The sequence below is a fragment of the Pelobates fuscus genome, chromosome 11 (genome assembly GCF_036172605.1).
Source record: "Pelobates fuscus isolate aPelFus1 chromosome 11, aPelFus1.pri, whole genome shotgun sequence".
NCBI classification, from domain to species: domain Eukaryota; kingdom Metazoa; phylum Chordata; class Amphibia; order Anura; family Pelobatidae; genus Pelobates; species Pelobates fuscus.
The window spans coordinates 71,855,148-71,882,602 of NC_086327.1; positions in this window are offsets into that span (position 1 = coordinate 71,855,148).

A 27,455-nucleotide genomic window follows, 5' to 3' on the forward strand; every position below is an offset into this window, starting at 1 on the left:
TGATTTATCGGCACCGCACTCCTCTTTTGTTCCTAGCATAAACGCACTCATTCCAGCAGACGAATTTTCACTTCAATACGTAACCATCGACGACGCCATACAGTCCATCATATCATCTGGTAACGGACCCTGGCTTAACAAAACGGACATTACAAACGCTTTTAAATTACTACCCATGCACCCCTCACTCTGGCACTTACACGGTATTAAATGGCGTGGGAAATACTACTTCTCTACACGACTCACTTTCGGTTCTCGTAGCAGCCCCAAACTGTTCGACATTTTCGCAGAGTCATTATGCTGGCTGCTTCTGAACATCACCAGGTGTCACTCCGTTATCCACTACCTCGACGACTTTTTACTTATAGAGCCAGGGTCACCATCACCCACAGCAATCAAAAGCACTACTGCACTATTTGCTACACTTGGAGTCCCTTTGTCCCCAGCCAAAACTATAGGCCCTTCTGGGGATAGAACTGGACTCGGTTAACCTCAGAGCTAGCCTCCCTCACGACAAACTGGCACATTTGAGAGGGGAGATAGACTTGTTCCTGCGGAATGATGTTTGCACTAGGAAGGAACTTCAGTCCCTTCTCGGATCACTGAACTTCGCCATGCGCATCATTCCGCAGGGAAGATCTTTCATTTCCAGACTTCTTTGCCTGATGCACGGAGTTCCGGACTCTGGCACAGTTTCTTTGGCCCACCACGCCAAGGCTGACTTAGCTATGTGGGGGAAGTTTTTGAAGGACTGGAATGGAATCTCCATGTTTATCCCCCCTCTCTCCACCTCTTCACCCATCATCCACACAGACGCAGCAGCCAATACCGGTTTTGCAGCCATTTTCGGGAACCACTGGTTCAGGGGCCATTGGCCCTCTGATACGGATGCCTTGCCAGGATTCAGAGAGACCTCAGCACTATTTGAAATTTATCCCATTGTGGCGGCCGCACACACTTGGGGTCATCTCTGGTCTGGCAAGGCAGTCAAATGCTACTCAGATAACTCGGCAGCTTGTGAAATCGTTAACAAAGGGCGATTATCTTCCCTGACCATCATGCAGCTGATTCGCAAGCTGACCTGGTTGGCAGCATCCGGCCAGTTTCACTTAGTTTGTTTTCACATCCCGGGTATTCACAACACGGCCGCTGACGCTCTTTCTCGTTCTCAATTTCAGGCATTCTCTCAGGCACTCCCAACGGCTCACCTACAACCATCCAGGACACCACGGTTCCACAAACTAATCCTGGATTAAGCACGCTCTTGAACCACGCTAGAGCACTCACTCACCAAGCATTATCACCAAACACGGCTATCACTTACAATAGGGCTCTTAATATATTTAATAAATTCACTGCAGAGTTCGGTTTACAAGGTGACTTCTCTATTCAAACCATGGTGGCTTTTGCCTCTTTTTGCCACCTACACCTTAAACTATCTCACAACACCATTAAACTTTATCTCACGGGGGTCCAGCACCACAGCCTCACCTATTTTCCTAACAACACTCCTTTCCTGTCTTCATACCCCATCAAAAAGGTTTTGAAAGGCATATCAAAGGTTTCACCTCCACTCACTTCCATTAGATTACCTATAGATGGGCCTATCTTCAGGTCACTTAGCAATCTCCTTGACACAGCACCATTCGACATCGGCACAAATACGGTGATCAAATCTGCCATATATCTCGCTTTCTACGGTTTTCTCAGACCTAGAGAGTTCACCGTAATTTGCAAAGGAGATATTAAGCTAAGCCTTAAAATATCACATCTCACTAAAATAGAGGATCACTACCTACTTTCGATCCCTACAACTAAAACCAACCGGTCACTACACCCTACTATAATTCCTCTCTTCCCTACTGATAATGCCTGGTGTCCGGTAAAAGTACTAGACCACCTACGGTCAACTCTGCATGGTCACCTACCGGACTCTCCACTCTTAACACTACAAGGGCACCCGTTAACCACAGCAAAATTGATGGTTCACATCAGATCTGTTATCTAAGCTCGGACACAACTCGACTGCATTCTCCGGGCACTCCTTCCGTATAGGAGCCGCCTCTGCAGCCTCTAGCACTAACACACCGGTCCATATCATCAAGAGACTGGGGCGGTGGAAATCCTCCATATATACTGCATATATTCCACAGCCGGAGAAAGAGCTTCGCCAAGCTTTCAGGAACTTGGTCTTGTAAAAAAATGCAATAAAGTGTGTATTTCTCGAATTTATCTTTTGCCCTCTTTTATTTACAGGCCCACTCGTACGTTGGTTTCGGCACACCACAACCAACTTTGCTCACAGTTACTATCCATTACGTATTTAAATTCCGAGCACAAACATAGTGTATTACAATTTAAAAAAACCAAAATTGTATAAATGTAATGCACTCACAAGATTACGTGAAAATAGCGCTCTAGGGTGCCTCCCCCGATAGCAGTGGGGGGCTAAGTGATCCCTTCTGTTGTTCACTGATGGATACACAATGTAGGACTCCAGTGATGGTGAAAAAATAGCAGCTTTATTGATAAGGTGAAAAAAAATTTCACCAAATAATTATAAAATATAATATAAAATAAAATATAAAATACCAATAGGTCCTGCGCGTTTCGTTCACTATATGTGAACTTCCTCAGGGACCTTAGAGTAAAATAATAATCACAAAACAATGACAAACTTAAAAAGCAGCCATGCTTTGACCTACTAGGACTAGGACTATGACCTACACAAGAGCAGATCGTGTCTGCTGGTGTACAGTAAAGTTTTAGATTTTTTCAGGATTATTGAGGTGTTTTGCTTCAATTAGGTTTTTTCTACATTGTGTTGTTGTGGTTATGGTGCCAGTGATGCCATTGCACTCAAACAATGTCTGAAATGAAACCATTTTCTAATGGTTCGACAAGGTATAGATGGGTACGGTTTACTTTCTTTATGTGTGCAGTATTGTAGTACATTAAAAAGAAGTGGCGAATCCCATAACCTTCAGGAGCCCTGGTGATATGTAACTAAGTATTGTATTAGGCTAAGAAGAACTAGTGCATGGAGCTTCCATTTGCTCCCCAAAGCCCACGTTCTGCAGTGCAGGGCTAGCTTATGGGCTGAGAACATCTGATGATTGCTCAGCTAATGAACTAAGTCTGTACCTGCCAGATTTTGCTCAATGAAGAGAGAGAGAGCTTTCAGCTCTCATAGAGTAGCTCATGATCGCTGGTCAACACCAAGCGGACCATAAGTGAATTATTTAAAAAAAAAAAAAAAAAAACAAGGCTAAAGTTTGCAAAGAATGCTTAAGATGCCTCAGAAAATGCAGTACATTTGTCAGGGATATATTTACCTATATTTCATGATAACAAATGGAGCTAAAGCATGCACAATCCTGGATACAAGTAATATTAACCCCTTAGTGACCAGACCGTTTTTTAATTTTCTTACCGTTAAGGACAAAGGCTGTTTTCACATTTCTGCTGTGTTTGTGTTTAGCTGTAATTTTCCTCTTATTCATTTACTATACCCACACATATTATATATCATTTTTCTTGCCATTAAATGGTCTTTCCAAAGATACCATTATTATCATCATATCATATAATTTACTTTAAAATATGATAAACATTTTTTTTTAAAAACCCACGTTTTCTAACGTTGACCCCAAAATCTGTTATGCATCTACAACTGCCAAAAAACACCCATACTAAATAGTTTATTAATTTTGTCCTGAGTTTATAAATACCCATTGTTAACATGTTCTTACCTTTCTTGCAAGTTATAGGGATATAAGTACAAGTAGGACATTGCTGTTTTAAAATATATATTTTTAAAATGTATCAATAGTGACATTGTAACACTTATCTGTCATAAATCTCTGAATCACACCTCACATGTACATATTTTTTTTTAAAGTAGATAACCCAGGGTATTCAATGTGGGGTATGTCCAGTCTTTTTATGTAGTCATTTAGTCACAAACACTGGCCAAAGTTAGCATTATATTTGTTTGTGCGTTAAAAATGCAAAAAACAATTATGAACGCTAACTTTGGACAGTGTTTGTGACTAAGTGGCTACTGAAAAAGACTGAACATATCCCATTTGCAATACCTTGGGTTGTCTTCTTTTGCAAATGATATGCCATCATGAGGGTAATTCTCATGCCTGGGCTGCCATACCCTCTCAAAGGCAACATAACCAATCTGGCAAATTCAATGTGAAAAAACAGAAAATCAAGCCTTATGTTTGACACTTTAACTTTCAAAAACACTATAAAACCTGTACATGGGGGGTTTGGTTATACTCAGGAGACTTTGCTGAAAATAAATATTAGTGTTTCAAAACAGTAAGATGTATCACCACAATGAAATCATCAGTGAAAGTGCCGTTTGTGTGTGAAAAATGCACTTTCACTGACAATATCAGCGCTGTGATATGTTTTACTGTTTTGAAGCACTAATATTTGTGTTCAGTGAAGTCTGCAGAGTAAAACAGTACCCCCCATGTACAGGTTTTAGGGCGTCTTGGCAAGTTACAGGTTTAAATATAGTGCTAGCAAATTAAATTCTCCTGACTTTCAGCCTGGGTTGTCAGGCAGGTCCCCCAAATTGCAATCAATGAAATTACTTAATTGTGTAAAAATATTACATATATATGCACGTATATAATTTAAATATATATACATATTTATATATTTGAAGTCTACGTGTATATTTATGAAATTATTTATGTAATTATGCATATGGACATATGTAATTATGTATTTATTTTTATTTATTTATATATACATAGAGGAAGCAAAATCCAAATAGGTTATGGTGGGGAAAAAATGTGGTTGAAAACCCCTTCCACCTGAAGTCTGTGGATAGTTAATACAAATTTTATTAAAGACACGGAGGCGAGTATTATGCATAACTCTTTCTTTATTTCCTCAGCAGCAAAGATAGAGGAATATAAATATTGTCAAAAAATGAAAGAAAAACTGTATAGGCATAACGGGTAGCCAATCACATGGTAGAGGAAGTGGCTATATAAGTCCTGTGTCTCCCACAATCCCCCTCTTTCTTTGCTGCTTCCTCAGACAGATAAGTGCTTTTGCTTCTCTCTGACTCAATTTTGATAATCGTTTACTTGTATTGATTTTTCGTTGTATACTGTTTATAGCTTGTACGGTTTTTTACCTGTTACCGCTAGCGTTCCCCCTGGGACCCCTTAGTGCTCTTCTCCCTCCCGGGGAGTCCTGTAGCCTGCCCTTCCCTCCTCGTGCTTCCGCACGGCTCCCGGCTCTGTGCCTCGCCGCGACCGCTCTATTTTCGGCCGCGGCTGCGCACGCATTCTTCCCCGCTCGCGGGCGGGCTCGGCGGGTCGGGTGCACGAGCCCCTTCCCCCGCCGAGTGCCCGGTCGCGTGCGCCTTCCCTCACGTGCGGCGGCCATCTTGGGCGGACCTCGATCCTTCCCCTGTGCTGCCGTGCGGTCACCTTTGCTTTGCCGGGTCCCCTGGGAACGCTAGACGGTCTGTGTGTATCGCTTTCTGTGGGTTACTCAACCCTTTGCTATCCTTTATTCACCTTAGTGTCATTTAGCGGTTTATTTTCTTTAGCTGCCCACTACAGATTTACATCATGCAGGATAGGGAGGATGGGCCTACAGGTCCCCCTGGGGATTTTCACTCAGACAGTGCTGAGGGTGCTATGGCCTCCCAAGAGTTTCAGGCCATGCTGGAAGCCACTATGGCCTCCTCCATTCAGAAGGCTATTGCCTCGGCCATGGGGGCTGTTACTACCTCTTTTTCGCAATCCATGCACTCCCTGGTTTTGCCTGCTCTGGCCTCCCCCGCCCCTACGGGTGTGGGGTCCCCCTCCCCTGCTCAGACTGTGCCTGGAGCCCGTAAGGCAAAGGCCAAGTCCAAACATGTCGGCTCCCACTCCTCGATGCAGGTTCTACCTGCCATGACTGACACGCTTGAGGCGGTCACAGATGGCGCGCACCCCACGCGCAAAAGAGCCCCTGGCCGGGCTAAAAAGGCTAGATTATGGAAACGGGCTAGAGCCCTTGATGATGGGTCGGATACCGACCGGAGTGTGGAGGAGGAATCCGACTATATGGAGTATGACTCCTTTGATGATGATGATGTATCTGGAGAGGATTTGCCCCTTACGGGCGTTAACCCATCAGAATCCTCCGCCAAGGCCCGGGGTCCAGTATTAGGCAGCTCTGGGGATGACAAAACGATCCTTGATCCTCAGGGTAATCCCCTGTTCGACCCAGACGACCTGCGTCACCCCCGGTCCGCTGAATGGGTTCCCCCGGATCATATTGCCCAGTATGTGGCCAAACGTATCCGCACACCCCTTTCCAGAGAAGGCCGCAATAAGCTACGGGCCAAATGCCCACGCCCTTCTCTCCCGGGCGCTGCGGGCAAAACCCCAGATATTGACCCACAGATTGCCCAGTTCCTGGGTAAGTCGGGCTGGAAGCCCAAAAAGGGTCTTGACAATTCCCTGAAGGGATGCCAGGACAAGATCCTGGATACACTGGGACCCCTCTCGAAGCTCTATGAGCTTCTAGATGCTGCTAAAGCTGGGGATTCAGTTTTGGACGTAGACGTGGCCATAGGTTGGGTCCAACGGGCCATATGCTTGCTGGGGAACGCCAATACGGCGATGTCTGCGGAAAGGCGCAAGGCGATATTATTAAAAATAGACCCTAAGCTGGCCACTATGACTGTGGCGGAACCTGACCCGACAGAAGAGGGTTTACTGTTTGGTACCTCCTTCGTGAAAGACATGGGGTCGTATGTCAAGACCTTCACGGCAATTGACAAGGCGCAGGCGAGCATGAAACGCGTGTTCGCGCCTAAGGTTTTCGGAGGGGCCGGGCGTAGCAGGAACCGTCCACCCGGCCGGGGTTTCCGAGGCGCATTCCGCGCCACCAGAGGTTCCTTTTTTCCCTCCCGGGGATTTCAAGACCAAAGGACCCCTCCCTTCTTCCCAGCCAGAGGTCGAGCTTGGGGCTCCAGATACCCCCGCAGTGGTACCACCAGCAGACGTCCTTACGGTGAGTACCCTTTCTTTCCCTCCCGTTCAGGTAGCAGGGAGGCTGGCCTTATTTTACCGAGAGTGGACGAAGCTCACCTCGGATGCTTGGGTTCTGCAGTGTGTAAAGGGGTATCGCCTTGATTTTGTTTCAGTGCCTGTCCAGTTTTATTCCCCCAGAGAACTGTCCCTTCCACGGGAACAAGACGAGATGATCTACGCGGAGGTCGGAGAGATGCTCTCCAAGGACGCTATAGAGGAACTGCCGTTCGCCGCCAAGGGCTTTACGAGCAATCTGTTCCTGGTGCCCAAGAAAGGAGGCGGAGTTCGCCCTGTAATAAATCTTCGTCCCCTCAACGCCTTCCTGCGTTACCAGCACTTCCAGATGGAAGGTATACACTGCCTCAGGGACCTTCTGCGCCAGTCGGACTGGCTAGCCAAACTAGACCTGAAGGACGCTTACTTCACGGTCCCCATTGCTCTAGAATTCAGAGATTATCTCCATTTCACATGGCACGGGCGGCGTTGGCGTTTCACCTGCCTGCCTTTCGGTCTCTCTTCGGCTCCCTGGTGCTTCACCAAGCTTCTGAAGCCTGTGGTGGCGTTCCTCCGTACCCGAGGGGTTCGCCTCATTGTTTACCTGGACGACATTCTGATTTTGTCCCAATCGAAGGAGGATCTCCTTCTACACCTGGAATGGACTACCGCCCTGCTACAGAAGTTGGGTTTTCTGATCAACTGGGACAAATCGGTCCTGGATCCCGCCCAGTCCATAGAGTTCCTGGGGTTCAGAGTGGACTCCGTCCAACAGTTCCTGTTTCTACCGAGTTCCAAGGTGAAGGCCATTCAGAAGGAGATTCGAAGAGCTCTGCGTGTCGCAGACTTGTCCATCAGACAGCTGGCGAGAATAATTGGCCTTCTCGCGGCCTCTATTCAGGCGATCTTCCCGGGCCCACTACACTACCGGGCCCTCCAGCGACTCAAAGGGTCACACCTTCGGTCAGGTCACTCCTACGAGTCTCGGATACGCTTGGACGCAGAGTCCAGAGACGAGCTGGTGTGGTGGTTAGCACACATGGAGGCGTGGAATGGGAGAGCCATCTTCGGCTCCATCCCGGACGTAGTGATCGAATCAGATGCCAGCTTGCACGGCTGGGGTGCTCGTTGTGGCGACGTTTCCACAGGAGGCAGATGGTCCGACGTGGAGAAATCGTTGCACATCAACTGCCTGGAACTCCTGGCTGGGGCTTTCGCGATCCGCAGCCTTACCCCAGGACGGGCGAATTGCTGCGTTCTCCTCAAGATGGACAACGTATCAGCGGTCCGCTACATAAACCACCTGGGGGGTACGAAGTCCAAGATGTTGGCAATTCTGGCGAAAGATTTCTGGCAATTCTGCCTCTTCAACAACGTTTCGGTAACAGCGGAACACATTCCGGGACTAGACAATTCGGGAGCGGATTGGAATTCCAGACACTTAAGAGACTCTGGAGATTGGCGTCTACACACTTCGGTGTTCCAGAGCCTGGACATGTTGTGGGGAAAGTTCCAGATGGATCTGTTCGCATCTCGACTGAACACTCAACTGCCGAAGTTCTTCAGTTGGAGACCGGATCCGGCAGCGGTGGCGACCGATGCCTTCCTTCAAGAATGGCCGCGGGGTCTGCTATACGCATTCCCTCCATTCAACATGATAGCGCGCACGATCTCGAAACTGGTTCGCCACGACTGTCGTGTAGCGCTAATCACCCCGCTTTGGAGATCTCGACCATGGTTTCCCCGATTGATGGAGTTGTCGATCGATTATCCTCGGTTGATTCCAATCTTCCAGGACCTCCTTCTAGACCCGGATGGGAACCCACACGGGCTAGTATTACAACACCAGCTACCCCTGATAGCGTGGTTCCTTTCAGGGGACCTTGGATTGTCCCAGACGTTCCGCAGACGACTCTCCTACTCCTCGATAATGCCTGGGCCCCAGGCACACAAACTGCCTATCGAACTTCATGGAGATCGTGGTCTGGTTGGTGCATGGAACGGGCAGTGGATCCCGTATCTGCCCCTTTGCCTTTGATCCTGGAATTCCTCACGTCCCTGTTTGACTCAGGCAAGGCGTACCGCACAATTAACCTCTCCCGCTCGGCTATCTCGGCCGGACACAGGGGTTTGGATGGTTCCCCTGTCGGCAGGCATCCTTTTGTATGTCGTCTTCTCAAGGGTATCCGCCTTGCTCGTCCTCCTCGGCCTCGCTTCTCTGCCTTTTGGGACGTTAACATGATGTTGCAGTTCCTCTCCTCATGGTACCCTAATCAGGAGCTGACTTTGAAACGACTGTCATCCAAGTTGGTAATGTTACTCTGTTTGATCTCTTGCAAGAGGGTCTCTGACGTCAGGGCCATGGATTGGGACGCCGTTGCATCCACCCCAGAAGGTGTTACTTTTGATATATCCAGGAGGACTAAATCTGCATCCAAGTCTTTTTCGTATCCCAGGTTTTCTGGCTGTCCGGCGCTCTGTCCGGTGGATTGTCTCAGAGTTTATCTGGATGTTACGAGTTCCCTTCGCTCTGCCGATCTACACGATTTGTTCATATCTTTCAAGTCGCCTCATCGACCGGTTTCTACACCTACCCTGGCACGTTGGATACGTGAACTATTATCCTCTGCGGGTATAGACACCTCTGTGTTTACGCCCCATTCTGTACGAGGAGCGATGGCTTCTAAAGCCTCCTCAGTCGGGTGTCGTCTGGAGGATATCATGCGGGCGGCAGATTGGTCCAGAGAATCGACTTTTAGAGACTTCTATTTCAGACCTATTGAACACATCGCATCTCGAGTAGTTGCACAGCTTTGAACTTGCATAATATGAGCCTCCGTGTCTTTAATAAAATTCCCAGATTTTACTAGTAACATGACGTAAAGTCATGATTTTATTAAAGACACGGAGGCGAGTATTATTCCCTCCCGCCCTCCCGGTGTGGAATGGGGATACGAGATGCTTGAGATTCTACGGGTTTTTACTGTTCAATTAGGTATGTATTGATTATATATGTTTATTTATATGATTGGATGGTTTGGTACGTCTTATTATGTTTACTAATTATTTATCTTTTGTATTTCAGAATCCAGTTTATTGTTTGTGACTCCTTACAATGCTGTTTGGTAAGTCTACAGTTTTGAGTCTGGAAATTACCATATTTCTCTGTCTTTTTTAGCTTGATGTTGTCGCATTGTTCCTGTTTCCTGTGCTGATCAAGTAGGACATCGTTCTTCTTACCTGGTCTTCGGTTTTCGCAAGAAAGAGGGGGATTGTGGGAGACACAGGACTTATATAGCCACTTCCTCTACCATGTGATTGGCTACCCGTTATGCCTATACAGTTTTTCTTTCATTTTTTGACAATATTTATATTCCTCTATCTTTGCTGCTGAGGAAATAAAGAAAGAGTTATGCATAATACTCGCCTCCGTGATTGGCTACCCGTTATGCCTATACAGTTTTTCTTTCATTTTTTGACAATATTTATATTCCTCTATCTTTGCTGCTGAGGAAATAAAGAAAGAGTTATGCATAATACTCGCCTCCGTGTCTTTAATAAAATCATGACTTTACGTCATGTTACTAGTAAAATCTGGGAATTTCAAGCCATAAGAATTGCCCACAGAAAAGCAACAACTAAACAGCTTTCCATGAGTGGTTCACTGGTTTTGCATCTTCTCCTAAATTGTGTTCCAAGCAGTTGTATACTGCAAACACAGATTAAAAGGAATCCATGTTTAAAATGGAATGAGGCAAAAATGTGATTCTTTGTTAAACTAATTTGCCTATGCCCACCCAGAATCCTTTGCGGTTGTAACATCACTGCAGATTTGGGATTTCTGTGGGAAAAGCAAGTCTTATGGCTTCACTGGTGTGCAGATTTTTGTATTAACTATATACATAGATATATTTATAATTTCATTCTAAGTGTATTTTGAATTAAATTTATATATATATAAATATCAAAATACAGTTAGAATAACATTAAACCTATATATATATCTAAAATGTAAAAAAAGTTTTTTATTATTTTAAATTTATTTTTAATGAGTCATTTATTTTTTATAATAGTATGTATGTATGTATATATATATATAAATATATATATATATATATATATATATATAGTTCTATTACGTGTGTAATTTTACTCTAAGTGTGATTTTTGTAAGTTTTTTAATTAATAACTTATTTTTTTATTTTAAAACTTTTTTTTTTTAAATTCTGTCAGCTCAGGCAGTCTCCTGCAGGCAACACTATGGACGCCTATTGCGGCCATGTAACCGCTCTTTCAGAGCGATCACATGGCCCTTGGGGTCCTATTTTGCAAAGATTTTTTTTTATTATTATTTATTTGTTATTTTATTCTTCACTGAGTGCCTCTCAGCACACAGGCAGAGCATTGAAAGTCTGCCTGATGGCTTCCAATGCTCTGCCTCACTGCTGGGTGCCACGTGAGGCATTCAGCCAAAGAGGAGGAGAGGAGGAGGAGAGCTCCCCGCCTGGCGCTGGAAAAAGAGGTAAGTTTAACCCCTTCCACTCCATCCAGCCTGGCGGGTGGGGGTCTCTGAGGGTGGGGGCACCCTCAGGGCACTATAGTGCCAGGAAAACGAGTATGTTTTCCTGGCACTATAGTGGTCCTTTAACCCCTTAAGGACCACACTTCTGGAATAAAAGGGAATCATGACATGTCACACATGTCATGTGTCCTTAAGGGGTTAAATAATTGTATCTCAATCTCTAAATTGATCTTTAATCACATACAGGGTCTAGCAAGCTATTAACATAGCAGGGGTTAAGAAAATCTTAATTAAACAGAACTTTCGCTAAAGAAAGCCTAAATAGGGCTCTCTTTACAGGAAGTGTTTATGGAAGGCTGTGCAAGTCACATGCAGGGAGGTGTGACTAGGGTTCATAAACAAAGGGATTTAACTCCTAAATGGCAGAGGATTGAGCAGTGAGGCTACAGGGGCATGTTCTATACACCAAAACTGCTTCATTAAGCTAAAGTTGTTTAGGTGACTATAGTCCCTTTAGTCCCTTTAAGCAGCGAGACTGTGGGGGCATGATCTAAACACCAAAACTAATTCATTAAGCTAAAGTTGTGGTGATACCAATAGTGTTGTTTTAAGAAAGCACCACAATCACTCCTCCTTTCAAATATCCATCTCTACCTACCCCTTCCCATTTGCCTTTTCTTACTATTTTGAATTATTGTTGGAATATATGCTGATGTTATGTTACCTCTACAAATATTTGAAATAAAAAAAAAAACTACTGGATGTATGGTGGAAACTCGTTCAACATACATGAGAATGGAAAATATCCACTGGCAACTTAAAGATGGTTCAGCCAGCTTCTCAAATTAGAACAGTCTGTTACAGTTACAGGAAGAGGAAAAATAGGCAGTAAACAACACATACCGTCAATCATCCATAAAGAGTTCACAGGGTCATAACCTTTCCCAGTAACTGTGTCATAGCATTCACAATGGTTGCCACAACACATGTTGATGATATTGTTTGTGATTTATTTCAGACTTTATAGAATCTGTAGTTACCTTTTCAAGGCCAATACAAATATACAAAATTAAGTCCTGCGCTTAAACTCCCACTACTCCCGGGCGGCAGCAATTACTATAGTACACTTCAGCCCCAATACATACAATAAAAGCCAAAAAAAAGATTTGCTTGCACACTTTCCCAAATCCCTATGCCTTTTTAAATAACTTGAGTTTTTTTTTAGTATCAGTCTATTGGCCATTCAAGTGTAATCTCACCTACCACGTAAAGGAAAACTTCTTAGGTGAGTCCTACGCTAACAATTCACCTTGCCTCTTTCAGCTTTAGGTAAAAAATCTCTAATGAGACAGAGAGGGGTATTTTTCTGAAGCCCTACATACTTCTTAACCCTTAATAGGGAAACTGATACCGGAGAAACTGACGGAAGCCAAGCACAGAGAGATGGACACAGGTTTCTTCAGGAAGGAAGAGATTCTTTATTGGATCACCGATCGGGACTCAGAGGGACTAGCGTCACCAAAATACAGCAAAGTCTGAGTACTGAATACATAGAGTACATTCCTTATATAGCACTGTAGCTCCTCCCACAATTAACTACACCCACACATACCCTTAACCTATTTAATGAATAGAGTCTAAACTCATCCATCCGGTCTAACCACGTGGCTCATCTGATACAAAGGAGAGGGACGCGTAATTCCAGTTCTTACATTCCTGCACCTGGTCAGTACAGTGATGACAGTATCTTAGCTACGTGTTATTAACTAACTGATACTACAAACACATATACATACATATGCCTTGTGGCAATCTTAGCCTGCTAAACTTGTATTTTACTGGAATTACATCACATTCCCCCCTTTGATGCCTCTGATATTTCACAATTACTTGAGGCATCACTTAACCTTGGTTTGCATATACCTCAGGTTACCATGAACCAGACCAGACTTATCTTATGATGTGAATCTTCAACATTCATCTTCTTGCATTGGTTCTCCCTGATCTAGAGCCTTATACTTATATATCGCCATTATCTGTGCAGCAGCCTTCCTCTCTGCTATACTTCCTATCAGGCTTTGCACAGACCTAACTACTAAGGGTATAAGACACGGTAGGAGTAGACACAACAGTAAAATCAGTAGGACTCCACCTACCACTGCCTTAAGCCCTCCAAACCACTCATACCAGCTACCAAACCAACTACTTGGATTGTACCCTTTCCATACCTGAGTAGGCACATGCACTAGTTTAACCATATGGCTAGTAAGCTCAGCTATTGCTTGCCCTTCGTCATCTATTTGAAGACAGCAATTGCTCAGGTTAAACTTCCCACATACACCTCCCTCTACTGCCAAAAGGTAATCCAAGGCTAATCTATTTTGGTAGACTGCTGTCCTCATCCTGGTGTTATGCTTCGCTAGAAGATTGAGTGCTTGTGATGTCTCATTTGTGATAATCTCAACCACCGCCTGTAATCTTATAATACGGTTGAGCATATAAATAGGGGTTCTATAACCAAAGGTACCATCCTCAGCCCACGTGGCTGGCCCATAGTAATCTATAATACGCTGGGGAGGCCATTCATCATCTTCCCAGGCGCCTATCTCTATGGGTCCCCTTTTCTTCCTATGATTCACATCATACACTTTAACACCTAAAGTCTCACCTGTTTCAATCGGTAACAAGAAGAAGGATGGTTTGAGCATACCCAACACACATGCCCCTTCCCAGTCCTGTGGCAGCTCCGAATAGGCTTTCTTACCACAGATCCAGTACAAATTTGCTGGGGCTCTCCAAGTAGATGTGATGGATAGATCAAACCACACATCCTTTAAATTGGCATATCTAGCAAACGGGTTAGATGGTTCTGAGACATTTGAAGCCGACCACCAAGTTGTATTCTTTGTATCATCATCATAAGCTTTTTGCCCTAGACAAGTTAATTCTCCTACAGAAGTATTATACATTATTCCTTTCCTTGCTATGCAAACATAACCTATGATGGAGGTCTTTAATCTCCACTCAGATTTACCTCTAACACTCATATGATAATCGGCTTGTGTAGATATTAATTGGTCAACTGCCTCAGAACCGGACATTACCTCCTTTGCTTCCCAAGGCCATTGGTCTCCCATGTTAGAACCTCCACACACATAGCAGTTGGTAACATTAAGACTACCGGCAATACTTTCAGCTAAATCAATGAACAGGTTTTTAGCATTATGGGGGATCTTATTATCTATACTCATCTCTTCGTAAAAGGAATGGTATACTTGATGAGTCTGGGAGGATACCGTATCAGTCTCTATTCCTATAAACAATAATGTCCCAGGATCTAAACCCGTCCCGTATATTTGAAACCCAAATAAATTTCCATACTTATCTAAGAACTTGTCGGGGTTATTAATGAGTATATGGACTGGGTTGCATTCCATAGACTTACAATAAGGGCTAGTCGGCAACTTAGTCACTATCATGTCTTTGTCTACTGTCTGTCCCCAAGTCGCCCACCCCACACAAGACCAATATGGACAAAAGTTATAGTCTTTATTTGGGCATCTAGGACTTACATATTTATTTTTGCTACTGGGACAAATATATTTATCGTTAGACCCATACGTCCTCTCCCATCTAAGATCCCCACATACATTCCACGGCTTTCTACCACTCGATATCGCTTTACACGCATCAAATAGCAGAACACCCGAAGAATGTACGGATTCTAACACCGTTTTATTAATTAGGGTCCCCTGAGGATCTCCATTCCTGAGAGTCAACCAAATTGTACGAGGCTGATACTCCGGACTGAAGCACTTAGGTTCTCCTACTCCTAAATGGCACACACTATAATCTATATTTAAGTATCTACATCTCGATACATCTCCTTTACATTCGTATTGTGAATGCCAAATTAGGGTTTGGGAAATATGGTTACCTGTTCTCGTAGTCTTAATGCATACCTCACAGCTAGGAGTGTCGGTACCTCTACCTTCCTGAATATAAAAACACATATAAATAAACACAATCAAAAGCAAATCTTTCGCCGTCATCCTCAGTCTTCGTCCGTGCGATGGCGCCTCAGCTTCCAGGATGTGAGGGGCTGCAGGGAATGGAGTTCTGCTCATCTTCACAGGTGTCCCTTCGAGACTTTCCTGGCTTATACACTATGTGTTGGTAAGCGGACAGGCTTTATTATGGCCTTCTCACTCACACCTGTAACAATAAAATTTGTAATCCACAATAATTCCTCGTTACTCCGACTGAGTAGTGCGTTTCAACCGGATCTTGCAGGGATTCTCTGGATCAGCTGTAATTTGCCAAGAATCGACTGCTGCTGGTTTAACCCTGGAGTGATGTATCCACGGAGTCACTTCTGCTACTTTTATTGCTGTAGGGGTAGACAAAAGAACAACATAAGGACCTCTCCACTTGGGCCCTAACGGTACAGTATTCCACTCTTTAATCCACACTTGGTCTCCTGGATGGTAACTATGAACAGGGGGATAAATATTCACAGGTAATCTATCTTGTACCCATTTCTGTACCTCCTCCATAGTCTTACCCAACTCTACAACCTGCTGCCGGGTAATTCCTTCTCCCAACTGACTCAAGTCCCCCCTTAAGTTACCAAGTACGGGAGGTGGTCGCCCATACATGATTTCAAAAGGAGAGAGGCCCATCCTTCTGGTAGGGGTACTGCGGATTCGCAATAAAGCTATGGGTAAGAGAACGTTCCACTTAAGTTGGGTTTCCTGACACATTTTAGCCAACTGGTTCTTTATAGTTCTATTCATTCTCTCTACCTTACCAGAACTCTGGGGTCTATATGCAGTATGAAGCCTCCACTTTATACCAAGCATATGAGTCAGTTGTTGTAGGCACTGGTGAACAAAAGCTGGACCATTGTCCGATCCTATAGAACAGGGTAGTCCATATCGGGGTATTATTTCTCGTAGCAGGAATCTCACAACTTCTCCTGCTTTCTCTGTACGAGTAGGACATGCTTCTACCCAGCCTGAATAGGTGCACACAATTACCAGCAGGTAACGATGTCCACCCGATTTAGGCATCACTGTAAAGTCTATTTGTAGATCGGACATGGGGAGTCCCCCCATAAACTGAACTCCTGGTGGCTTTACTGGTCCTTGTCTTGCATTATTCTTAGCACACGTTACACATCTGCGTACAATGGCCTGAGTCAAGTTGGACAATCTTGGTATGTAGAAATGTTTTCTAAGAGATTCTTCAGTACGGTCTCTCCCAGAATGTGTCCCGTTGTGATAATTTTGGACAATTTCTACCGCTAGCGATGCTGGTATAACTATTCTTCCATCTTCTAGCTGATACCACTTGTTCTCCAGATACTTTCCCGGTTCAGTCTTTAACCACTCCTCTTCTTGAGCTGTATAAACTGGAGTCCATTGGGACAGTGGAGTTGGTATAAGAGCAGCTATATGCCCTACATACTCCTGTCTTCCTGATTCAGCAGCACGCTTAGCTGCACTATCTGCCATCCGATTTCCCTTGGTTACATCACCATCTCCTCTCAGATGCGCTCGACAATGTATGATACCGACTTCTTTCGGCTCCCACACTGCTTCCAATAGTTGTAGGATTTCAGCTGCGTACTTGATTTCTTTGCCTTCTGAATTCAGTAGTCCTCTTTCTTTATACAAAGCTCCGTGGGCATGAGTGGTTAAAAACGCATACTTAGAGTCCGTATAGATATTTACTCTTAAACCTTCAGCCAATTGTAACGCTCGTGTTAGTGCTATTAATTCTGCCTTTTGTGCTGATGTTCCTTTCGCCAGTGGCCGAGCTTCTATCACCTTGTCTATTGTTGTCACTGCATATCCTGCATAGCGGATCCCTTCTTTCACATAACTACTGCCGTCGGTGTAATATTGAACATCGGGGTTCTGGATGGGAAAATCACGAAGATCTGGTCTACTTGAGAATACTTCATCCATTACTTCCAAACAATCATGTTGACTTTCAGTAGGTTGTGGCAAAAGGGTAGCTGGATTTAAGGTGTTTACAGTCTCTAAATGCACTCTTGGGTTTTCACACAACATTGCTTGATACTTGGTCATACGGCTATTACTAAACCAATGATTTCCTTTGTAATCCAACAACGTCTGTACTGCATGTGGGACTCGTACATAAAGTTCTTGACCCAGAGTGAGTTTATCGGCTTCAGCTACTAGCAGGGCGGCTGCAGCTACGGCTCTTAGACAAGGTGGAAGTCCGCTGGCCACTGCATCCAGTTGCTTAGACATGTAGGCAACAGGTCTTTGCCATGATCCCAAGTACTGTGTCAATACTCCCACAGCCATTCTTCTTTGCTCGTGTACATACAGGTAGAATGGTCGTGTGTGATCAGGTAGACCTAATGCTGGGGCACTCATCAAAGCCTTCTTCACATCTTCAAATGCCGTTTGCTGTTCTTGGGTCCATAAGAAGGGGTCGTGCTCTGTACCTTTGATAGCTGCGTACAGAGGTTTTGCTAGTATCGCATAACTGGGAATCCATATCCTACAGAAGCCTGCTGCCCCCAAGAATTCTCGCACTTGTCTTCTATTCTTGGGTATTGGTATTTGGCAGACAGCTTCTTTTCTCTCTGGCCCCATAATTCTTTGACCTTCAGAGATATGGAATCCTAGATACTTGACAGTTGGCAAACACAACTGAGCCTTCTTTCTAGACACCTTGTATCCTGCCTTCCAGAGAATGTGTAGTAGATCGTGCGTTGCTTGCTGACAGATTTCTTTTGTAACTGCTGCTATCAACAAGTCATCTACATATTGTAACAATACACACTCTCCTGGGATGGACTCGAAATCCAATAGATCTTGACTTAGGGCTGAACCAAATAGGGTAGGTGAATTTTTAAACCCTTGGGGCAGTCTTGTCCAAGTCATTTGGCGTTTTGAGCCCGTTACAGCGTTCTCCCACTGGAAAGCGAAAATACATTGACTTTCTGCGGCAATTCGGAGGCAAAAGAAGGCATCTTTGAGATCTAAGACTGTGAAGTAAGTAGCCCCGCCCGGAATTAAAGCAAGCAGGTTATATGGATTGGGTACAACTGGATGTATACTAACAACCGCATCATTGACTGCTCTTAAGTCCTGCACAGGTCGATACTCATCTGTGCCGGGCTTTTGAACAGGCAGCAATGGGGTGTTCCAGGGGGAAGTACAGAATTTTAGGATACCATACCGTATGAACTTATCCAGATAGGATTGGATGTTCTTCTTAGCCTTCTGCGGAATGTGATATTGTCTTAGGCTCACTGGATAAACCCCATGTTTCAGTTCAATTTTTATTGGTGGAATATTGCGGGCCAGTCCTGGTGGGTTGTTCTCTGCCCAAACTCCTGGTATGTTAAACAATGTCTCATCACTCCTAGGGTTTTGCCTAGTCAACACTGTATAAAGTCGCCACTCTTCTTCCTTTGGTACGGATAAAGTCATAATACCTGAAGGTCCATTAAACTTTAAAGATGTTGTTCCATCTGGTAGGAACGTAATCTGCGCTTGTAATTTGGATAGCATATCACGTCCCAGCAATTGGACTGGACATTCAGGCATATAAAGGAATTGGTGTTTTACTACGTGGCCTCCCAATGTACAGAGTCGACTTTTAAGAACCGGTCTTTCAGCACTTCTTCCAGTTGCTCCTATCACAGTAATAGTCCTTCCAGATGGAGGAGCAACTAGATTAGTCACCACTGAATGTTCAGCACCAGTGTCGATCATGAACGCACTCCTTTTCCCCCCTATTGATACATCGACCATAGGCTCCGCTCGACCAAGGGGGATGGAGCCCGGTCGGTATCAATAGTCCTCCATGACCGTGTCAGCCAATCCTACGAAGTCCCTACCTTCTCTATCGCGGGACCTTTGCGCTGCTGGAATATATCTGTCTTCCCTAACACTTCCTCTGTTCCCATTACTCCCTCTATAACCATTACTCCCTCCGGGACCTCCTCTACCTCTCGCTCTGCCTCTAAAGTTTCCGTAGCCTGCCCTGGGTTGGTCTCTCTCGTACTGCTCTCTTTGCGGACATTCGTTCCTCCAATGCCCTTCTTCCTTGCAATACGCACACTGATCCCTACTCAAAGGCTCCCTACTCCATCTATTATTGCCTCTATCTGGGCCCCGTTTATCTACGCCTGCGATCGCTACCGCTAGCATATCAGCCTTTTTACGCATCTTGCGCTCCTCCTCTTTCTTGCTTTCTGTTTCCCTATTCATATAGACCTTATTAGCTACCTCCATTAGTTGGGAGATTGACATACCTGCAAACCCTTCTAACTTTTGTAGCTTGCGCTTAATATCTCCGTAAGCTTGGCTGACAAAGGCGGAGTTCACCATTCGGGAATTGTCTGCGTCTTCCGGATTAAAGGGGGTGTACAAGCGGTACGCCTCCAATAATCGGTCATAAAAGACACTGGGCGCTTCATCGCTTTTCTGGATCACCTCAACTGTCTTCGACATGTTAATGGCTTTCTTTCCTCCGGCTTTCATGCCAGCAATTATAGCGTCTCTATAGGCTCTGAGTTGAACCATATCAGCACCATTTACGTTCCAATCGGGATCGGTGTTGGGATAGTGTGTCGCGGCCCATGCTGCTGGATTGGCTTGGTTCAAAGCACGGGCTCTATCCTCTAATGCTTTAATGGCTGCTTGATTTATTCTTGTCCTTTCCTCATTGTTAAATAAAGTCATTAATAACTGCTGGCAATCAGCCCATGTCGGATTATGCGTCTGTACTATTGAGGTGAACAGATCAGTCATGGCTTGTGGTTTCTCAGTATACGAGGAATTATGGGTCTTCCAGTTTAAAAGGTCGGTAGTGGTGAAAGGGACATATACGAAGACAGGGTCAGCGTGTGCCATTTGACCTGCGGCATCGATATAAGCTGACCCGGGATTTAAGCGAAGAGGCATCTGATAGTGCTTTAATTGTTGGGCACCAGTCAACTGTCGGGTTTGGATGGGGCTACGTAGGGAAGCGTCAGTCATGGGTTCCGGTCGGGGAGATATAGGGTATGGGGATGTGGGAGGTTGGTTTTGGGAAAAGGTAGTGAATAGAACACTTCGGGCCGAGCTAGATGAAGCTTGACCGGAAGTCTGAAGTGGCGCCAAATCAGGATATTCGTTTCTAATGGGGGTGGGTTCTGGTTCCGGAAGGGGAGATTTAGTACGAGGGGGGGTGGATCCTGTACTGGAGGAGGAAGCGGAAGTGGATGGGGGTAGTGAGGGAAGGGTTACAGGACTTCCTGTATTTGCGTCACTTCCTCTTACCGGAAAGTAAGGGGGCGGCAAAGGGATCTCGGACTCAGGGGGCGTGTCCAAAATGGGCCTAACACCAGCCCTAGTGGACGAACAAGTCCTAGCTACCATGAGGCGACACTGTTCCTCGTGGCATGTCCGGAGCCATTTTGGCGAGTCATTTACGGCCTGTCTCCAACAATCAATATAAGGAAACTGGCCGTAAAGTTCAGGCCTACCTGATACAGCCACGTGTAAGCGCTGTACCAGAGTTGGATCCAAACTGCCACGTGGCGGCCATGCCGCAACCAAAGTAGGCCACTCCCTAGTGCACAAAGTGACCAAACGTACAGGGGACATCTTAACCCCAAAATCACAAACTTTGAATCCCTTTTTAAAATTCTTAACCATACATCCTAAGGGATCCGGAATCGTTGACTGCGACGCACCCATATTTAACAGTGGAACGTCGTCGACAACGATTACTATACACGCGTACTATTCAACAGTCACACCCGTTTCCTCTGGCAACAGCACCACGTGGTACGGTTACCAAGTGAAACGTACACAATAACAATAAACACTCAGGGAATTCCCGTACACACACAGCTGCTACACCAGTCACTATATAATCAATATTATGCCCTTTGGCGTAACTACACAGTCACCCACGCTATAATTCTCTATATACGAATTACCCGTCTATAACACACCCCAGTAACATCGTCTTTTACAAATAGCGGTTACAGTACGGTTAGCATAGGTCAAAGCACAAGTTAAGGTCACAATACAATTATTAGTGGTTATGGTGTTAAACATGCAATGGACGACAATGATTAGTACTTATTATATAATGTCAGTAAATATACAGGGTTATGGTACCGTGCACTATAATACAGCAACACACTATTAACACTCTCGCTAGACGGCTGAGCTCGCGCTATCTAACAAGATATACACTTTACTAAAACAATCGTTAACACATTTACAATTCCCAACTAAACTATTGGCCAGTACCTTGAATGGACTACCTAAAACTATATACACCCGTTTTGGTTAGCCACACTGCCCAATCACCACATATACATAGCGAGCTAGAGAACCGAATTTACACAGGCGCCTCTTAGTCGCACTATACAACGAGCTAGAGATCCGAATTTACACAGGCGCCTCTTAGTCGTACTATCAAAAGTCTAGTGGGTTCCAAATTTACACGCCTTCCCACTTAGCCCAGATAGGATGAGAACTAGCGAACCGAATTTACACAGGCGCCGCTTAGTCTCCCGGTCCCTCCGACCTAGCGAACGTAATATACACCCTAGAACGCTAGTCTAGACAAGACACCGGTGTCCGGCTAGGGCTATCTTACACCAGGACCCCGCCTGACTAACCAAATCAAACGGTCTGACTAAAGAGCGTTCGATCGAGCGGTGCGCCTTCGCTCCTTCCCTCCGACAGAGGGGGCAGATACAGATTCAAAAACCCCTTTGGGCCTACCGCACAATCGGTATACCCCTAGCGGGTCCTGCCGTCTAAAACAGCAGTTATCTTACCTCCTCGTTCCTGAACCTGAGTTCACACTCATCGACGGGGACACCCCAGCACTTCTCACGTAGAGGCCGATGATCTCCTGGACAACAGACCAGTGGCGCCGAGACGAAGGGAGGTCCACGCAGAAGTTCAGGGGTGCAGCCGTAGAGAACGTGGGCAAAGATAGACCGTCTCACGCCTCTGCCTCTCAGCTACCGTTGAACGATGAGCTTCCCGGCCAATGCACCAAATGATACCGGAGAAACTGACGGAAGCCAAGCACAGAGAGATGGACACAGGTTTCTTCAGGAAGGAAGAGATTCTTTATTGGATCACCGATCGGGACTCAGAGGGACTAGCGTCACCAAAATACAGCAAAGTCTGAGTACTGAATACATAGAGTACATTCCTTATATAGCACTGTAGCTCCTCCCACAATTAACTACACCCACACATACCCTTAACCTATTTAATGAATAGAGTCTAAACTCATCCATCCGGTCTAACCACGTGGCTCATCTGATACAAAGGAGAGGGACGCGTAATTCCAGTTCTTACATTCCTGCACCTGGTCAGTACAGTGATGACAGTATCTTAGCTACGTGTTATTAACTAACTGATACTACAAACACATATACATACATATGCCTTGTGGCAATCTTAGCCTGCTAAACTTGTATTTTACTGGAATTACATCACAAAACCATGGGCTGGACGGTAAAATGGATGTGTGATACAAAATCAAATATACAAAATTAAGTTCTGTGCTCAAACTCCCACTACTCCTGGGTGGCAGGACTATAGCACACATCAGCCCCAATACAAACAATAAAAATCAAAGAAAATAGTTACTTATGCACTATTCTAAATCCCTATGCACATTTAAATTATTGGAGATTTTTAGTATTACTCCAATGGCCATTCAAGTGACCTTTCAACCTTTCCAAGGACCAAACTAAAAGTACAAACCACTGGAAAATGTAAATATTTCTTCTAAACCTTCACAAACACAGATACAGGGTTTACTATATGAGCGCCGGCCCCGCTGTGTGCCATGGCGGGCCGGTGAGGAGATCAGAGATCTCCCTCACCGGCCCATTTAAATAGACCTGCGGCTGGCGAGGGAGGGAGAGGACCCGGCGGAGCTCTATCTTGCAGCTCCGCCGGGTTCCTCTCGCGAGATCCGGAGCGTTGCCACGGCAACGACCGGATCTCGCGAGAGTGAACTCTAGCCTCGCAGGCTAGAGTTCACTCACCCACTGGACCACCAGGGATGGTGTGCGAGTGATTTAACCCCCTTCCCACTCACCAGCATGCCGGTCCCCCCCTCCCAGGCTAAAGGTAAGAAGGGAGGGGGAGACATAATGCCTGTTAATTCGTTTTTGTTTTTTTAGCCCCCCAACACACAATCCATTTTAACATTCACCCACAGCACTCTCACACACCGCACACACAGCACTCTCACACACCGCACACACAGCACTCTCACCCACAGCACTCACACACAGCACTCTCACACAGCACTCTCACACACCGCACACACAGCACTCTCACACACAGCACTCTCACCCACAGCACTCTCACACACAGCACTCTCACACACAGCACTCTCACCCACATCACTCTCACACACCGCACACACAGCACTCTCACACACAGCACTCTCAAACACAGCACTCTCACACACAGCACTCTCACACACCGCACACACAGCACTCTCACCCACAGCACTCTCACCCACAGCACTCTCACACAGCACTCTCACACACGGCACTCTCACACACGGCACTCTCACACACCGCACACACAGCACTCTCACCCACAGCACTCACACACAGCACTCTCACACAACACTCTCACACACCGCACACACAGCACTCTCACACTTAGCACTCTCACCCACAGCACTCTCACACACAGCACTCTCACACACAGCACTCTCACACACCGCACACACAGCACTCTCACCCACAGCACTCTCACACAGCACTCTCACACACAGCACTCTCACACACAGCACTCTCACACACCGCACACACAGCACTCTCACCCACAGCACTCTCACACACAGCACTCTCACACACAGCACTCTCACACACAGCACTCTCACACACGGCACTCTCACACACCGCACCCACATCACTCTCACCCACAGCACTCTCACCCACAGCACTCTCACACAGCACTCTCACACACAGCACTCTCACACAGCACTCTCACACACAGCACTCTCACACACGGCACTCTCACACACCGCACACACAGCACTCTCACCCACAGCACTCTCACACAGCACTCTCACACAACGCACACACAGCACTCTCACCCACAGCACTCTCACACACAGCACTCTCACCCACAGCACTCTCACCCACAGCACTCTCACACACATCACACACATCACACACAGCACTCTCACCCACAGCACTCACAGCACACACAGCGCTCTCACACACATCACCCACAGCACTCTCACCCACAACACTCTCACCCACAGCACTCTCACACACCGCACACACAGCACTCTCACCCACAGCACTCTCACACACATCACACACAGCACTCTCACACAGCACTCTCACACACATCACACACAGCACTCGCACACACATCACACACAACACTCTCACACACAGCACTCACAGCACACACAGCACTCTCACACACATCACCCACAGCACTCTCACCCACAGCACTCTCACACACAGCACTCTCACACACAGCACTCTCACACACAGCATTCTCGCACACACAGCACTCTCACACACAGCACACACAGCCAGCACTCGCACACACAGCACTCGCACACACATCACACTCAGCACCCTCACACACATCACACTCAGCACCCTCACACACAAATCACACACAGCACCCTCACATACAGCACCCTCACACACAAATCACACACAATGCACCCTTAAACACAGCAGCCTCACACACAAATCACACACCCAGCACCCTTAAACACATCACACACAGCACTCTAACACACATACACAGCATCCTCACACACATACACAGCACCCTTACACACATCACACACAGCACCCCTCAAACACAGCACCCCTCAAACACAGCATCCATCACACACACATACTGCACCCTTGACATACACACTACACCCCTCACAGACACCCACTGCACCCCTCACACATACACACAGAACCCCAACACACTGCACCAAACACACACACACACACACAATACTTCCAAACATATTTATATTTATATATGTATATATATATATATATATATATATATATATACATATACACGCACACTACAGCACCCCTCACACACATACTGCACCCCTAAACACATTACATTCCAGACACACACCCAACTCTGGATCATATACACACACTAGATCCCTATATACACTCTGATTCCATTATATACACACACTCACTAAATCTCCTACACATTCTGGGTCCTTCAAACACACACACACACACACACACACTACATTCCTAACATACACACTCTGGATCCCTTATACATACACTAGATTAATTGTAAACAAACACATGCTATACCCCTAAACACACACTCTCTACAACCCCTACAAACACTACATCACCTATATACACACACACACACACACACACACTATAGCCTGTATGCACACACTTACTACATCCCCTATACACACATTCTCTACAGCCCCTAGCCACCTATGTATTACATTACACCACAAACACAACACAACACAACTAAAACCGACCTTATTACACAATACCACACCACAATCAGCTCACTCTACACACACGCAATACCACAAGCAGGCTCCAAACACACGCTCAATACTCTTTCCTGGCCCTTTTGTCTCCTGGTATCCATTTATAGAGACACCAGAGACAAGTTGCAAGGAAACACAGTGCAAGCATGTTATTAAACTTGCTTGCACTGTGCAGAACAAATAAACTTGCTTGCTCTGCCCTGGAAGAGCATTGACCCAATGCTCACTTTGAGACATTGGTGATGACGAAACACACCCTCTCTGCCCCGCCCCCTTCTTAGTGGGCCGCTGTGCTCAAAAAATGCCCGGGCCGAATTTTTCTCCCAGTCCGGCCCTGCAGCCTAGTGATAACTTCACTGGCCACTCCTCAGATGGCTGTTAGAGATCTTTCCTGGGTCATGGCTACCTAAAATGCACCCAGACATTCAGTATCTCCTCCCTCTGCATGTAGACACTGAACTTTCCTCATAGAGATTCATTGATTCAATTCATCTCTATATGGAGATGCTGATTGGCCAGGGTTATGTTTGAATCATGCTGGCTCTGACCCTGATCTGGCTCTTTTTCAGTCTCCGCCAATCCTATGGGGAAGCATTGTGATTGGATCAGGCCACCACTTCTGATGATGTCAGCCAGGGCCGCCACCAGAAATTTTGGGGCCCCTAACTCAGCTCAGGGTCTGGGCCCCCTGGGGCCTCCAATGCCGCCCACAGGGTCCGCTTCCAAATCCCGCCCACAGGAATACACACACAGACACAAACACACACACTGATACACGCATATAGGCATACATAGTGACAGACAGACACATACTAACATACATACAGACACACATGCATGAGGACATACAGACACATACATACATACACACTGACATACACACATACATACATACACACAGACATACATACATTCATACTGGAATACATGCATACAGACACTGACATCCATACATACATTCATAATGGCATACAGACATACATTCATACATACATACTGACATACATGCATATATGCTGACATACATACATACTGACATACATGAATACCGACATCCATACGTTCATAATGACATGCAGACATACATTCATACTGACATACAGACATACATTGATACTGGCATACATACATATAGACATACATGCATACATTCATAATGGCATACTGACATACATACATACATACATACATTCATACAGACACTGACATCCATACACAAATACATACATCATGGCATACAGACTTACATTCATACATACTGACATACATGCATACTGACATACATACACACATACACACAGACATACGTTCATAATGACATACGA